General features: G+C 42.4%; 1 long non-coding RNA gene across 7 annotated transcripts in view; it reads right to left on the bottom strand.

The window, feature by feature from the left end:
* Positions 1–17,618, bottom strand: part of LOC128103629 (uncharacterized) — a 308,429-nt gene that overhangs the window by 85,413 nt on the left and 205,398 nt on the right. For all 7 annotated transcript variants that reach the window (XR_008215742.1, XR_008215748.1, XR_008215743.1 and 4 more), the window contains exon 5: positions 268–601. This is a non-coding gene — a long non-coding RNA (uncharacterized LOC128103629). The remainder of the gene's footprint in view (positions 1–267; positions 602–17,618) is intronic.

Below are 17,618 nucleotides of genomic sequence, written 5' to 3'. Positions count from 1 at the left end.
CAAGAATGTTTCACTCATGGGTGAAGTCCTGGGTTCAATGCCTAGCACCACATACCACTAGGACTGGGGGTGCACTGCATGCTTTTAATCTCAGTACTTGAGGGGAGAGGCAGGAGGAGCTCAGCTCAAGGTTATGCTTAGCTAGTTAATGAGTTGAAGCCAGCCTGGGCTATATGACATCCTGTCTGAAAGAAAACAAAGAGAGGAAAGGTGGGAGGCACACAGTTAAACAGTGTCCACACACTTTAACAGGGTGGACATACTAACCTTTCAGTAGATATCTCTTGCGGGGCCTGGGCGTTAGAAATGGAAAAGTATGAAGACTTTTCTGCTTGTAATTAAGAGGTACGTCCAGACAGTATCCCAAGCTGTGGTCTCCTTGGTGAAACCTGAGTTTCATCTTCCTGTTTTGACGAGGGCTGTCTTGAGGAAGGGCCTGCCGCATTATAAATTATCCCATAACTCACTCCCTTCAGTAACTCTGTGGGACAGGAAGGAAGTAAATCCTGGAGTCATGCATGTATATCCCTTAATCACACACATGCGTGCCTTCAAGGCAGTAAATCCCCATTGGTCACTGGATGGCCATCCCTCATTCAACCTGTAACAGAGCACAGAACACAGACACTTAGAAACACCATGCCCAAAGAAAGGCATCTTCATACCTTAACAGAACTCAGCCCAGTGGTTCTCAACCTTCCTAACGCTACGAGCAGTTCCTCATGCTGTGGTGACCCCCTAGCCATAAAATCATTTTCCTTGCTACTTCCTAACTGTAATTTTGCTACCATTGTGAAAGGGCCAGTCAACCCCCCAAAGGGGTCTCAAGCCCCATGTTGGGAACTGCTGCTACCTTGAAGCCACATCTGTGCTGTCACTTACCCATCAGCACTTACCTTCTCAACCACAGTTCCCCACTATGAGAGAGGCAAGCCTTACACAGCAAACCTTTGAAAACACGTGTCGAGATTCAAGAGCCTGCCTGAGTTTTCTACACCAAATGTGCATAGCATGTTAACCCACTAGGACATGACTTAAATTAGTGTAACTGACCTGAGTCTTAATGGCCAGCTTTTCTCATCAAAAAGATGACCAATGGGATATCTTTTACTTTTACTATTTTTTTCTTTATTAACAAATTTTTTCATTCATTCTTTACCAACCAACCACAGATCTCCCTCTCTTTCCTCCTCCCACTCCTCCCTCCCAGTCTTCTTCCCTCAACTCACCCCCATCCCCTCCTCCGAAAAGGTGAGGCCTCCCATGGGGAGTCAGCAGAGCCTGGTACATTCAGTTGAGGCAGGTCCAAGCCCCTCCCCCTGCATCAAGGCTGTACCAGGTGTCCCACCATAGGTAATGGGCTCCAAAAAACCAGCTCATGCACCAGGGATGGATCCTGATCCTACTGCCAGGAGGCCCCTTAAGGAGACCAAGCTACACAACTGTCTTGTCTCGCTTATGCAGAGGGCCTAGTCCAGTCCCACGGAGGCTCGACAGCTATTGGTCCAATGGGTTATCTTAACACGCCACTAGTTCACAGAGAAAAAGTTCAGGAGTAAAAACTCACCATCAACCTTGAAGAAAAACACCTTGAGGCTACCCTGTAGGTATCTACCCACTCTTCACACCACGGAACAAAAGAGAAAGGGGACTTCAGAGAGTCTAAGTTTCTAAATTTTCTTATTAGAAGGTGCAAACCCCTTTGTTGTTTATGTCAGATTGGTATGTTTGGGTGGATTTCTTACTTGACACAAAACTGCTCTTCTTTTGGGAGTCTTTAACAAAACTGTGCTCTCTGTACTTTCAAGTGCAGTTGAAAACGACTCGGCCACAGAGGTAAGAACATCGCCTGCCTCCCTTTTGCCAGGAAAATACCTACGGAGGGAGGGCAAGCGACAGAAAATATCTGCAGGTTCAACTCAACTTCACTATCAGCCCTGACCTTCCCAACAGCCTGCAGTTCCATCAAGTTAGCGATAGCTCTGTCTTGGTAGCATATGCTAGTACAGTGGTCTCCCAGCCTCTGGACGAAACTGAGGAGTGGACCCTCACAAAGGGTCTACTTGTGAGCATTTCACACTCCAGCAGTATTTTGTAACTAATGCTCAGACCTGATAAAGAAATGGTACTTTTTTGGCAAAGGGGAGTGGGGCGCTTAGGGAAAAGGAGAGTATTAGAAAAGTCTTATCAATTGCTTTTCAGCAAAATGACCACTTCAAGGTTAGGGCCTCCAATGGCACAGAACAGAGATCTGAAAAACAATGACAGGACACATCTTTGACACATCCTTTCGACAGCTGTGATCATACACTGAAGATAAAACTCTCTGTTAAATAATAACCATTGTGGTATGTTTAATAGAATAATATAATTAAAATATCCTCTCCGACTGCATAGAAATAAACCGTGGTTGGCTTAACTTGCAACACTAGATGGTCCTGCCGAGACATCAAAGCCTACGTAGACTGCAAAGCCAAGTCCTCAGACTTTCTAGATGTGCCGGGGAAGCACACTAAGAACAATGCCAGGCTGAAGAGATGTCTCAGCTGGTAAAGGCACCTGCCACTAAGCCTGAGCTCAGTCCCCAGGAGCCAAATAAGAGAAAGAAAGCACCAACTCCCCTACGTTTCCTCTGACTCCCACACTTTCCCTGTAGTACATGTGCCCACGTACATACACAGTAAATAAAATGTATATATTACAACATCTCAGCCTGAGTTTAAAAGCACGCGCACATGCGCGCACTCACACACACACACACACACACACACAAACTTAAGTTCCTGCTAACCAATACCATATTTAAAAACAAAATAAAAAATGATGTAACATATCTTTGGAATACATCTCCATGAACAATTCCACCCACACAACCTAAGCTCCCCAGGTAACTTCAGCTACACCTGTGGTGTGAATTACTGTTTGGATGACAGATTTAAAAAAAACAAAAAACTTAAATCACCCTTGTGCTGTGTTTGCCTTCAGTGTTAACCCTATGCAAATGGAAAGAAACCGATCTTGGTGAACATCCCCCTTACCACCATGGAGGTCAGGGCATTGTTGATCCTAGACCCAAAGTACAAGGCAATGCACACGGCAGACATGGTGTCTGTCAGACATGAGGCATCTGAAGCCTTGTAGCACCCTATCCCTGCCCTGCATTCCTGAGTCACTGAACTGTGAAGGCTGGGAAGACGCCTTCAGTTAAAAATGGAGCTCTACGGCTGTGTGTCAGACTGTGAAGCGATCTTTTTAAAATCCCAAGGGTTCATGCTACCTAAAATGGTAAGCAGGACAGCCTCCACCTGCTCTCACTCCTCCTCTTCCTCTTCCTCTTCCTCTTCCTCCTTTTCCTCCTCCCCTCCCCCTTTTAATGAAATAGCAGCAAACCACATTCAAGGTCAGGAAAAGGCCCCTTGACCACCTGAACAGCTCTACCATTTTTGATCTTCAAAATTAAAAGGCAGGGAGTTAAAAGTGGTAGTTAAATTCTAGATTCCAATTTGAAAACTGGAAATTGGTGCAGGTCATAGAACAAAACAAAGACAAGGCATTTAATGGCATTTAGAGAGTTTTCTCTTGTTAAATACCGATTCACATACAGGACAAAAAATGACTAATGACAGCAGAGGACCGCTCATGTCTTCGCTATACCTTCAGCCGTTTGTATGTGTAAGAGAGTCAAGAAACTGTGAGGCCTACTCAGAGTAGGGTCAAGAAATAACGAATCATGGCTAAAATAGTAAAGTCTCTAAAAGAGACATACAGCAAGGAGTGCAGTCAGCAAAATGTGACCAAATTACACCCTTCAATCTGCCTTGCCTTTAAAATGCATGCCCTTCAGACACACATGTAGCCAGCACACAGCACAGCCAGGAAGAAAACACTCCACAACCAAAAATGACAGCCTAGGAGTTTGTGGCATTTATAAATGATGGTTTGAGATATAGGTTTCATTTTTCTGTCTAAATAAAATATCCATGGAAATGATCTCCTGACACATAGAATCACACAAAAAGGGCTTGATTAGCCTGGCAACAAGTCTGCAATCCCTATACTCTGGTGGCTGAGGCAGGAGGATTACTGCAAGTTTCAGTGTAGCCTGAGATGCTCATTAAGCACCATCCAGAGCTAGGTCAGTCATAGTTACAAAGTGAGACCTCATGTCAAAAGTTTTCAAGGAGATTCATAAACAAAGTGACTCACCAATTTATTTTGATCCAAAACAGTGAAAGGACCAACCAAGTCCAAAGTCCCTTCTTCCAGTCACTGATTGTCCACAGGGAAATAGGAAGCTGGTTTTATTGATTTACCAGGAAATGACTCATTCCCATATTAAATTCTTTACCGAACAATGAACCACATATGCTCACTGTCAATTAGAATGTAGCAATCCTCCAGCATAATGTTTATCTGGTCAGTATTTTTGAGACAGAGTCTCCCTATGGATTCCAGGATGGCCTGAGACTCACTAGCTAGCCCAGGCTGGCCTTGAACATGGAGTACTCCTCAGTCCTCCCATGTGCTTAGATTAGGGGTATATACCACCACTCCCCACCCAACTTTTAATGCCAAACTTTTAAACAAGTTTTTTGGGGGAGAGTGAGGAAAGAAGAAAACAATAACAGATACCAAAAATGACTTGATATTATGACAGAAGGAAAGACTATTTTTCACTCGGATATATATATTAAATTCAAACTGGAAATCAAGGGCAGCCTGTTTATACCTGGGGCACCAATATGAACACTATTTACACACTTAGGGCAGCCTCTGTAGAAGACTATTACATACCATGGATGGATGGATTATATCAATGTTGTAGACATATACGTTTGTTTCACCACTAATATGAATGATTTGGGAATCACACAGGGAAGCATAACCATCTCTACATCTCCCTCTGTTTAGTTTTCAAACACTCTGGCTGCTGAAAAGTTAAAAGAGACAATTTGTTATTTCAGAGCCCTGGGTCCCTGAATCTTAGAGCTGACGTGTTTCAACCTGGGGCAGCAACAGATTGAGAAAGCCAAGGAGGGGCATTCCTGGGCTGAAGGGCTGAGCCAGCAGCGGCCTGCTCCCTCCGCACACTTGGCTCATGAAACCTTGCTGGAGCATTTGGCCTGTTCATCTAATTTGCCAATTTCCTGGGCTTGACACCAATAAGAAGGCTGAACATTTGTTGTTGTCCATTTGTTGAGTCCCAACAACTCAAGGCTTCGATGCCACATTGAAAGAACCTGGCCAGCAGGGAGGGGGCAGAAAGCACTCCCACAGAGCAGCTATCAAGTCTCAATTCCCCCCCCCACACACACTGAAAATCAGTTAAAAAGGAAAGGTAGCTTTCTGACCATTCTAGTGAGCCATTCTTGTATCTTCCCTTGGAAAAGCTGTCTTCACTTCTGGCACATTTCAATAAATAAGTGTTTGCAACTGTAACTCAAAAAACAGATCTGATAGTTCAGACCAACACTGAAGGTCAAGTTTAACTGAGTGATCATTTAATGCTCACTTTTGTGGTAAATTCAGCCTACTTCTACATGGAAAATACTGACTGAAAATACAAGCCCCAAATTCCTGAAACAGAAAATGCTTTAAGTATTGTCTTCTAGACAGTTAGCAGTTAAATAATACTACATACATATATATGTGTGTGTGTGTGTGTGTGTGTGTGTGTGTGTGTGTGTGTGTGTGTGTGTGTGTGTAGATTTATGTTTCAAAAGTGCCTCAGCCTGGTTTTCTTTATATACGAGCATGAAGGTCCAACAAACTGTAACAAAAATGTCATGCCATTCTCATCTTATTACCAATCAGGAAGGTACACAAATGTCTCTTTTCGTCCTGTGACAGATAAGTGCTTTAATACAAATTCACCCCATCCCATGGAGAGAAGCATAAGTATTCCACCAAAACAGACTGACAGGCTTAGGAAATTGATCAATTAATTTCACAATTTTGCCAAACACAGCATGGTGTAAGATTTGGGATTCCAGCACTTGAGAGGTAGTGGCAGGAGGATCAGGAATTCAATGTCATCCTTGGCTACACAGCAAACTTGAGAACAACCTTTATGTAAGACCCTGTCTTAAACAAATAAATAAGTAAGTAAATGGCATTCTTTTTTGTTTTTGTTTTTCCGTGACAGGGTTTCTCTGTTTTACAGCTCTGGCTGTCCTGGAACTCACTCTGTAGACCAGGCTGGCCTCGAATTCACAGAGATCTGCCTGCCTCTGCCTTCGGAGTGTTGGGATTAAAAGCATGTGGCACCACCATCCAGCTAATAAATGGCATACTTATTTATGTGTTGCAACACTTTAATACAGTTCCTCCTGTTGTGGTGACCCCAACCATAAAATTATTTCATTGCTACTTCATAACTTTGTTTCAAACAGTAATTTTGCTACTGTTATGAATCATAACATAAGTATCTGATATGCAGGATATTTGATTTGTAAGGCCCAAAGGGGTCACACCCTGCAGGTTGAGAACCACTGTGCTGCAGACTATAGTGTCTTGAAGCATTGCTTTACACCAAAGATTTCATTCCAACTAACATGATGAATGTGATGAGGTGGTGGGGGGGGGGGGGGGGGGTCAGAGGGAGGAAATCCCAAACATATATGTCTGTATTGAGCAAATGTCTACCAACTTTCAGACTTAGCAACTGGACTAGCAGGTCCAAATGAATGCTAGATCAGTAAGCAGCTAAACTGAACCCACAAATACAACACCCAGCCACTAAACTGCTAACATTCTCAGACCATAGCCAATTGCCAAGCTCATTCCATACTGAGAGTCGCTGGGCCTCTTTGCCTTCCTTGCTGAAGAGAATCACAACCTGGGAGACTGCCACCTCCTCTAACACCTGAGAGCCTACAGCCAGGAAAACACAGAGTGACTCGTGTGCATTCCCACCAACCCTCATATTTAGTAAAAACTTCCGGGGTTGAATAAAAGGAAACTCTGAGATGTAAAAACTATCCTTGTTGCTGGCAATGTACTGACAGACTGCCATAAATGTGACTCTCTAAGCAGCTACCTAAAATATATTAGAAGCACCCCCAAATAATCTCTTCCTGGGTTGCCTGTCAAAGTACCCAAGGCCCCACCATCACTTAAATGGCTTTGAGGGTCAACCCCCCTGATGGAATGCCTACATATTATATCCTTCACATAAACCTGCTTCAGACAAGGATCTACTTAGTACCTGAGCTCTCTCCAACAGTTAAATCAGCAAAATAGGCAAGCCATGGTAGAAGAGAGAGGAATGTTCTATTTTCAAAGTGGGGTGGGGGTGGGGGGATGACACTGACCACCATTGGAGTATGGGCTCAGCACCCAAAGGCAATAAAAAGACTGAGGAAAGCGAAATAAATCCAGGGAAAGACTAGAAGAATAGACAGAAGTTAGTCTGTTTGCAAGTAGAAAATACTAATACTTGGCTTCCAAAACTAAAGATAACTGTTTATTGTATGTGTTGGTGGTATTGTGTGTGTGTGCGTGTGTGTGTGTGCGTGCGCACGTGCACATGTACATAGCCGTACACACTGTTGTTTTGTGGGACTTTGTAAACTATTGTTTTGTGTATGCGTGCATTGTTTTGTGGAAGGTTGAATATTGTTGTATGCGTGTTGCTGTTTTGAAGCTTTTGCTTGTTTTTATATTTCTTTTTGTATTTTTATTCATTTATTTATGTATTTATGTTTTTATTTTTTCATATTTTTGTCTTGCTATGTAGCTACAAGCTGACCTGGTACTCACTATATAGTTCACATTGATCTCAAATTTGTAGCAATCTTTCTGCTTTAGCCTCTAGAATATTCAAATTGCAAGTGTATGCCACCATGCTCTATGCCTTTAAAGCTTTGTGTGTTGATATTCTGTACTACCAGTGAAGTAAAACTAACACACACATACTGAAAAAAAGAGAGTTCAAGGTTTTATCTACTTGAACTGCCTAAAACTCCACCTCTTCCCATTCCCATGCCCTACCCAGGGTACCTAAGACTCTATATTCTTTCTTCTGCCAGTTCCTAAGAGTATGGCCTTCCTACTTTCTGATCTTTTTTCCCATTCCTTCTCCTCTTCTGTAATTGGAAGGTTTCTCCAGTCCCACTAAGCCCCTACAGTCCCATGGCCCACTTATAAAATAATCACTCAGAAGCTTATATTAATTATAACTGTTTGGCCATTAGCTCAGGCTTATTACTGACTAGCTCTTACACTTAAATTAACCTATAATTTTTATCTATGTTTAGCCATGTGGCTGGGTACCTTTTCTCAGTTCTGCCTTGTCATCTTGTTTCCTCTGTGTCTGGCTGGTGACTCTTGACTCAGCCTTCCTCTTCCCAGAATTCTCCTTGTCTGCTTATCCCACCTATACTTCTTGCCTGGCTACTGGCCAATCAGCATTTTATTTATCAACCAATCAGAGCAACACTCATTCACAGCATACAGAACGACATTCCACAGCACTCTTCTTTCATTAAATGTCAAGAATAAGAATTTTAAAACCCTTTAAAAGTAAGGTGAGTACAATCTCTTTAAAAATTCAGTAACCAAAAACATTTACATTTATGGGTGCCACTCCACTGACCTCGGAGGACACAGATATGTGGACCAGAGAGACAGGGGAACCTGGTCTCTTGAATCCCAGGCTGAGCTTCAAGTTCTAGGACTTGAAGTTATTACTCTGAAAAATCACTTCTGTTCAGATACTAGCCCAACATTTAAATATAAACATAAAAATATAAGAGCAATGGCCTTTGAAGAGAGTGGCACCCAGTCCCACAGGAAGATAAGGTTAGGTGTAAGGCCTCCATCTTATTCCGTGTCCAAATAGCATTTAGCCTATCAATATTAAAGTGGCAGACACATGGGAAACAGATCATCAGAATCCTGCACAACCTCCACTCAGAGACCTATATGATGCTCTATGTCCAGTGGTCAGGCCAGTTCTAGCAGAAGTCCCCAATTCTCAACTTCAGCCTAGACAGCGGCCATTTTTGTTTTGTTTTGTTTTGTTTTTTACCAAAAGGTAGTAGAGAAAGCTGGGCAGCAGTGGCACACGCCTTTAATCCCAGCGCTTGGGAGGCAGAACCAGGCCGATTTCTGTGAGTTCGAGGCCAGCCTGGTCTACAGAGCAAGATCCAGGACAGGCACCAAAACTACACTGAGAAACCCTGTCTCAAAAAAACAAAAAGTAGAGAAAATCTGATAAAGATGCATTTTAGAGGATCCAAAGGCAGCAAGACTGTATCCTTTACATGATTTTAGAGTTGTAACTTTTTATGCATCTGATGCTATGTTTAAAGGAACCCAAGAACTAGGGTTTTTTAAGGTTCAAAAGATGGAACCTAGAGAAATGGCTCAGTGGTTAAGAGCACTGGCTGCTCTTTCAAAGGACCTGGGTTCAATTCCCAGCACCTACAGCTCACAACTGTCTGTAATCCCAGTTCCAAGGGATCTGATACCCTCATAGAGACACACATGCAGGCAATACACCAATACATATAAAATAAGAATAAAGAAATCATTAAAAACCTAAAAAGTTAAGTTCAAAAGAGTTTATATGGTAACTAGGGAAGGAGATCGGAAAATGGCAGGAAACTGTCCTCAAAAACTAAATGATGGCTTGGACCTGAAAATTTGCACCTTAGAAATCTACAGTGACCAGCCGCTTCCTTAAAACCCACTGTAACCACTAAGGGCAGCTTCTTCAAGACCTTTCCCTTCTTCCCCCTCTTTTCTTCTTTCTTCTGTTTAACCCAGAAAAGACATAGTATATGCTGCATCCAGTTCTTCACACAGTTGATTCAAAGTCAAGCCACTAAAGAAAAACTGAATAAGACTTAGTTGGTACATCCTTTAAATGTCAGGCGAAGTGTTGGCCTTCCTGTGCACTCTTGAGGTACCAAGCTGGAGGCTGACCTCTTCTGGATCTGAAGAAACTCTTGGAAAACAGTCGACTGGACTCCTGGGCTAACACTCCATAGGGGAAGAACTCCACTCTTGGGGTTGCCAGGTTAAGTACAGCTTCTTCTCCAAGAAGAATAGAAATAGCCATGTTTTAAAAGACTGAAGAAAAACCATGGCAAGACAATGCTCTGCTCTTCTCATCATTCCATAGTGAGAAAATAAATAGTAATTAAAGAAGGTAAAGACTGGAGACACCAGAACACGAGTAGGCATCATCAGGGGAGAGACCATGACCAGCCAGCTGCTGAGCCCAAGTTTTGCAGTGACCCACTGCAGGACATTTACAAAGTGCTCTTCATCTGTCTAGAAGCCCCCAATCCTTCATTGCCACTAATCTTCATATCCTAAGCAAATAAACTGCACAGTACAGAAAAGTGTTTCTGTAGCCCGATACAATGGGAGGGAGGTACCTGGGGTTCCTCTAGAATGCAAATTTGAAAAGGAAACTAAAGAGAAACCTTCCTTTCTTTCTTTATTGGAGAATAATTCAGGAAGGGCAACAACCTTGTGGGTCCTAAGTCTATGTCCTAAAGGAAGTAAGTTGTCCATCTTTGTTCTCTCTGAATGCTATTCTGGTTCCACTGCAGAATGCACCCTCACAGCAGCCATGACCAGCCAGACAGCAGAGGAGGGAACTTGTCACCTGCTTCATAAGGAGGATAGTTCAATGTATACCCATGGTCATGGAGCATCACTCACAGTAACAACCACTTGTCCGTAGAAGAAACCCACATGCTCATTATCAAACAGATGAAGAAAATGTGGCACAACACCAACAAGCCTTGTGGCTAATAAACTAAGATGAAATAAGCCAGCCACTAAGACACACGCTGTGCTTCAAACTCATGGGAAGTACTATAGCGGTCAAACATAGGGACAGAAGAAAGGGGACTGATGAGAGCAAGGGGGAGGGAGATTATGGATTGTTGTCTAGTTGTGTTCAGAATCTCCATGTTCTGAGATTGGGTATATGAAGACACAAATATACTTTGCAGTATTAAATTGTATAATTAAGATAATGCATTTTGCATTTAGTGTCATGAAAAATAAATTAAAAAAGAAAGAGCTGGGAGTGGTGACTTCCACCTGTAACCACAGCACTCAAGAGGCTGCAAAGAGACAATTGCTGTGGGTGCAAGGCCAACCTGAATGACATAAGCATTCCAGGGCAGCTTGAACTACAGAATGAAACCATGTGCGAGGTGGGGGGCAATGAGAGGAGAGAGAGAGAGAGAGAGAGAGAGAGAGAGAGAGAGAGAGAGAGAGAGAGAGAGGGAGAGAGAGCTCTCCATGGGATAGGGAAGGATACAGAGAGGGAGAAGAATCAACTAGAACAAATTTTAGTCAAAACTACCATGATGACATCTAATACTTTGTATGCTAACATAAAAATAAATATTTTCTTAAAATCACACACACACACACACACACACACACACACACACACACACACACACACACACGAGTAACTGTTCTTTTAAATTATCATTGGATGGCTACAGTAGCTCTAAGATTTTGACCTGATAAGAATCTACTCCAAGCTGGGCATGGTGGCTCATGTCTTTAATCTCTGGAGGCAGAGGCAGGTGGATCTCTGTGAGTTCCAGGCCAGCCTGGTCTACAAAGTGAGTTCCAGGACAACCAGGGTTGTTACACAGAGAAATCCTGTCTTGAAAACAAACAAACAAACAAACAAACACTCATTTGACTCCCTCCAGTCATTCAGGCTACCTTGTTTTAGAGACATGGAAATTAAGGCCCAGAATGATGGAAGAATTTACAGGATGTACAACAGAACTGGTCTGTTCTGTAACTCACTCTCCTTGGCTTCTCCAGCCCAGCCCTTCTCCCAAAGAATCCAGTATTGGATGTCTGCTTCCTACCTATCTCCCTGGCCAGCCCCTTCAAACAGACTTCCCCCTCCCAGGACCACAGAAGGGTTCCCAGAGGTCACCAATTAAGTCTGTGTCACTTTGTGACTCAGTTTAGTGAGCTTATCTGTACCTGCCTTCTCTGGGGCAGGTGACAGGGCTGATCCACCCTTTCCTTCTGGAAATTATCTCTTCCCTCCTTTTTCCAGACACCATTTTCTCCTGGCAATCCTTCTGTTTAGTTCCTCTTTCCAATTACATTCTTAAGATACTTATCTTCTTGCTCAGTTCCCACCCAAACAATGAATGGCTAATCCATGACTGAAGGAGTGAACTCAGATTAACTTTAAATTTCTCTCAGATGTTTACAGAATTGTTCTGAAGCCTATAGTAAATAGGTAGTAGAGCCTTCTGGATGCAGGTTCTCTGGAGCTGTGTCTTCAGGGAGGGTTTCTCATAGCCTAGTACAAGTATTTGGCACACAGTAAACAATATTCTTGTTAATTTTACTATTAATGTAACTAAATTCTCAAATTTGGAGCTACTTTTCCTAGCACGGTCCTCCAGATTCTATTGAGAAACTTCCAACTATTCAACGGTCATCAGCTGAGGATCACTCACTGGCTCCAGACAATAGTTAAAACAGCAGGAACATTTCCTGTCAGTTATTGTGCTAACCCAGGGCCACAACAGAGCTCCCTGCTCCATGAGCACCTGCACTCCTTTGTAGGAATCCACACAAGACACCACCACTCCCAGCTGTTAAATCTCAACAAACACTTCTGCTCAAAGAGTAGCTCACTGCAACAGGAAAGCATTAGATGGGACTAGAACGCTCCAATGATCTACTGTGTCTTGATCCAGTTGGCAGGAAGTCATACACAGTCTTGGTTCCTCTTCTCCAGATTTACACCATCTCACATGGGAACTCTCATACAAGACAGGCCCATGAAGCTGGCTCCACATCTTCATTTTCCATTCAATCCTCTTCTGAAGAGTGCATCCTCAAGTCTACTTCTGATCTCTGACCTTGTAGATGCTCCCTATTAGAGCTACACTCGGCATAATGGGATGTTAATAGGCTGTTATGATTTACTCTACAAAAATCAATGGTGTAGATCCTGCTGGGGAAACAAGTCACTTTGGTGGGCTCAGCTACATGAAGAGCATTAGGTACCAGGTTCCCTGGGAATGAAACTTTATGCTGGGCGATTCTGAGCTCTCTTGAGCTGAATGTTTTATTTGGATATTGAGTCCAATCTCTCTCCTATTTCAAAATAACTGGAAAAATAAGGAAACACAATTTGATCACCTTGTAATCTGGAAAATATCTAAACTATCACATAATATTGCGAAGATACCATTTCAACAGTGACTGACAGTAAACAGGCTCTGGATCCAGGGAGGGAGCTGGCTGGCACAAGACAGCACTACTGCTTTGTTCTGTTTGTTTTTGTAAGTCCAGGAGCAATCAAAACTATATAGAATCATAACTCACTGGTAGATCAAAATAAAATATTAAAAGGAACATGGCGTCACTCAATTCAAGTTTTGATTAAAAATTACTTTTCAGTGACTGAAAGGTCATTCTTTGATAGGCGAAGAATGCTAGTTTGTGAGGCTGACCCAAGAAAACACTGAATTTTAGGATGGAGTAGATATTTTTGAAAGATCAGCTTGCTTTGAAAGAATGGGAGAGTTTCTTCTAACCTTCTGCAGATCCCAAAAAAAAAATTTTTTTCTTTTTATTCCAAGGTTGTCTTAGGTGGACTGTGTAATTGGAGTTGAAAGTCTTTCCATAGATTTGCTGGCTTATACAACATATCTGAAAAATTACTATTATAAGCCAGGAGGTTTGACTTTCAGAGAGACAAGTACCTCAAAGAGAGCAGGGGGCAGGTGACTGTGGAGGGACCTGAGGGCAGCATGGGAGGAGACTGTCCCAACCTTACTGCAGGGATGTTTCTTGTATGTGCTAATGAAGGAACAAGTTGGCCCTCTTTATAATCAGCTGTTCTTATTATTTTTCAAGTCTCTACAATGAATCTTCTTCCAGGAACTAAGCATTCCCACAGTCTGTTGTGGGAACTCTTTCCCTGGGGAGATATAAACAAACATCTTCCTTCTCTCACAGAGCAGAGCAGTGACAAGAAACAAGAGTGCATTTCCACTGAACTCCAACTCAGAGAACCAGCACGTTTCCTGGGATTCCTTACACAGCACGGGTGGCAAGTTACTTCCAGCAGCATGGATGACCCCACGACAACATACTACAGAAAGTCTCACTCCAGCATGGATAGACAACTTCATGGATGGAGTCTCTTCAGTTAGCGCCCCCCACCACAGGTCTATATACTCTAGCACCTCTAAGACCAGGAGGCCATGTTCAATTAAGGCAGAATTGCTTATCACTGGCCAACAGATGCAGGAGGAAGCAGCCAGAATCTCAGCTGAGGATCAAATGGCACCCCACCCTACCCCACCTTCTAGGAGTGAACACTAAGAGTCAACAGGTTCAGGCTCTGGGTCTCCTCAAAGTAGTCGGAGCTGCTCCACTGAAAATGATGGCTGCTTATGCTCTAAAACATCCCCAACTCTAGAGGAAGAACACACGGTACCAAAAATCACAATCACCTTCACTTTGGTGAAGTTACCGCCCTCTCCCCAGGTCCCAAGGCACACTTAAGATCCCCCTAGTCCACTTGCTACACAACTGTCACTGTCTCTTTGCCTTTCTTTCCACCTATGGGACAGTGAGAACCTGAAGGTAATTATTTCTTAATTACTAATATTTCTAAGTACCTTCTAACATATGTGAAACATGACAAGGTCTCCATAGATGTTGTTTAAGAAAAATCCATAGTGCATGCTTTACTAACCAGCCCCTGGTCCAGGGACTAAGGTTACAGCCATGAACAAAATGTACAAACACACCAACCTTCACTGAACATTCAAGAAAGGTCCAAATAGATGAATGAGCATCAAAGGGCCAACAATTTCTCCTGTTAGTTGATTTGAAATTTCACCCAGTACGACAAAAGTAAGGCATGCACACAGCCTGCTTTTAGATATTTCTCCCAACATAGTAGAAGTTAAGCCCAAGCCTTATTTGCAAGAGTTCTAGAACTACAAGCTGACACACAATTTCTCTTTATCAATGATCAGTCTCAAGAAATATGAGACATATTTCTCCAGCTCACTAATACTAAACCCCAGTAAAATGTACTTTTGGGCATAGCCACAGTTATCTTCCAAAGTAGAAAATGATACTGAAGCTGGTGTTTAACAGAAATCAACCCCCTGCACCCATCAATAGTAACAACTGAAATCTATAAAATGTTTGTCTCTCCCAATCTTTTCATCTTAAATGGATTATGTCATTTGTACCCTCACATCACATGAGGAATGGATAAATATTCCTTACAATCTATTCTCTATAGACATGTGAGTGGATCCCATAGAGTTTATGTAACTTGGGTCATTTTGCTCAACTGGTAGGTTACAAATTCAAGCTTAACTTTAGAATTGTAAATGCCAATATCAACACTAACATTTACTCTAATTGCATTATACCATCTACAAGAGAAGAGGGATCAAGAAATAAGATTGAAACCAGGAATTCCTGTAATCCAAGCACTCAGGAGAATCAAGAGTTCAAAGTCATCTTCAGCTGTGTTTGAGGCCAGTCTAAGCCACACAAGACATCATCATCATCATCAATAAGCGGAACTCTCAAATCTAATATGACTCCTTCGAGTGCTGTATGCCTCACCCACTCCACAACTTGGCCATCCAGAGGCGGATCAACCAGTTCCTAACACTGACCGGTCTTTCTACAGCAGTCAGATATCAAAACCAGCAGTTGGCCCCCAAACAGTCTAGGTAACTACCTTGTCCATTTCTAAAGCAGATCAAATGATTGTGTCATCTTACGACGAGGACAGCGACAGTAAGCCTTGTTCTAGAAGCTCCCTGAGGTCCCCAACTAGGTCACATTCCCCATGTACCAGTCCACAGGATGCTTTCCTGTTTGTGGCAAGACACTCAGCGATGACACACAATGCATGAATGGATGGCCATATGACAACACCAGCGACTGTGAAAACTGGTTTAAGAGTGTTCATGGTATTTTCTGCTCTTCCGCCAGTCTCCTACTAATTAGACTTTGAGCCATTTAAAGGCAGAGACGCTCTGTCTTCCTGTATAAATCATGTTCAGAACCCCAGATGGTGTCATGCTCATGTGGCATGTGTGTTGCATCAATATTTGCTCATTGATTTGTTGCTCAAATACCACACTACTGAGTTGTGTTTGTCTGGCGAATCATGCCATTTTAATAATTAGTGTCTGAGGTGGGAAAATGTCTTTTGGAAAGACTGGGGGTGAATGTGAAGTACTGACAAGGAAGACTGGTCCACAGGAAGTATACCAGATGAAAACACACTTCCATAGCAAACAAATGAAATGAAAAGTACACTGATAGATCCCCAAGAGTAACACCAACTTTATTGCTGCCTATATAGACACACACTCTGAAGAACGCATTGCAGAGTTGAAGAAATGACTTTGTGATTAAGAGCCCTTCTGCTCTTTCAGAGGACCAGAGTTCAGTTCCCAGCAACCACATTAAGTCTCTCACAACTGCCTGTAACTCCAGCTTCTGAGGATCTGATGTCTTCTTCTGGCTTCCGCAGGCACCACACATACATGGCAGATACCCGAAGAGAGACACATAGTTGGGTGTCTTGATTTGCCAAGTAATCAAAGTGGCTGGGGTACCATGGATAGACAGTGGAATCACATGCTTTTACCTCAAAATACAGAACCAACTGCTTACTCTATGAAAGTAAAAAGACCCATTCTCGGGCTTATACAATCCTGCATTTTATTTTTTTAATTTTTTTTCTTTTGAAAATAGATTCTTTTCTCACACAATATGTCTTTTTCTCATACAATAGTTTCCCTTTTCTCTATTCCTTGAAGTTCCTCCCAACCTCCCTTCCCCTCCAGGTCCACTCGCTTTCTGTCTCTCATTAGAAAAGGCTTCTAAGAGATAACAACCAAACATGACAAAATGAAATATACTAAGATGAAACAAAAACAATTCCCACATTTTATAAATTTTCTGACAAAAGCAAGTGCACTAAGAGCTCTCAGGCCTTGAGGCATTTTGATAAATCAAATCTCTAATTCTTTCAAGATTAATCAGAAGACCATTTATGGTGTAAGTCTTTTAACTGGGGCAGAGCAGGGAGAGTCAGACAGAGAACCGGAGAGTGTGTAGGAACAGTACAGACTATCCAGTTAATCCCCCGCCCACCACCTGTGTTTATCACTGACAAGGTCAAGGGAGCATCAGGTAGTCCATGTTCTCATATAATAGACATAATTTAGTCTTTCTTAGAAAGGGAGGAATTTTCAGGTAGTATAAGGTCATGTTTCTAATCGTTATCTTTCATATACTGAACTTCAGATAAGCAGTACCATAGGACATTGGGCATAATGAACATACATCCCAGGAAAGAATAGCCTAAAACTTAAGAGCTTTATACATATTACTGTTGTATGTGACTTTGTCCTCAAAGAGATACTCAAAGGAACAAGGGTAATCACTGGGATTTTGAGTTCCAGTGACTGGAAGTTATTTTATCTTTGGGGGGGATGTTAATTTCAATGAGTTCAAGTAGTCAGTTGACAGCCAAAGATGATGATATTCATAACACTGTTCATGCTGAATTGAAAATCCTTCTGGGTTATCAATAGCATGAT

This window comes from Peromyscus californicus, unplaced genomic scaffold (genome assembly GCF_007827085.1).
Source record: "Peromyscus californicus insignis strain IS unplaced genomic scaffold, ASM782708v3 Scaffold_8__1_contigs__length_139910024, whole genome shotgun sequence".
NCBI classification, from domain to species: Eukaryota; Metazoa; Chordata; class Mammalia; order Rodentia; family Cricetidae; genus Peromyscus; species Peromyscus californicus.
Note: the sequence above shows the minus strand (reverse complement) of the source record. Positions and strands in the feature narration are given on the sequence as shown.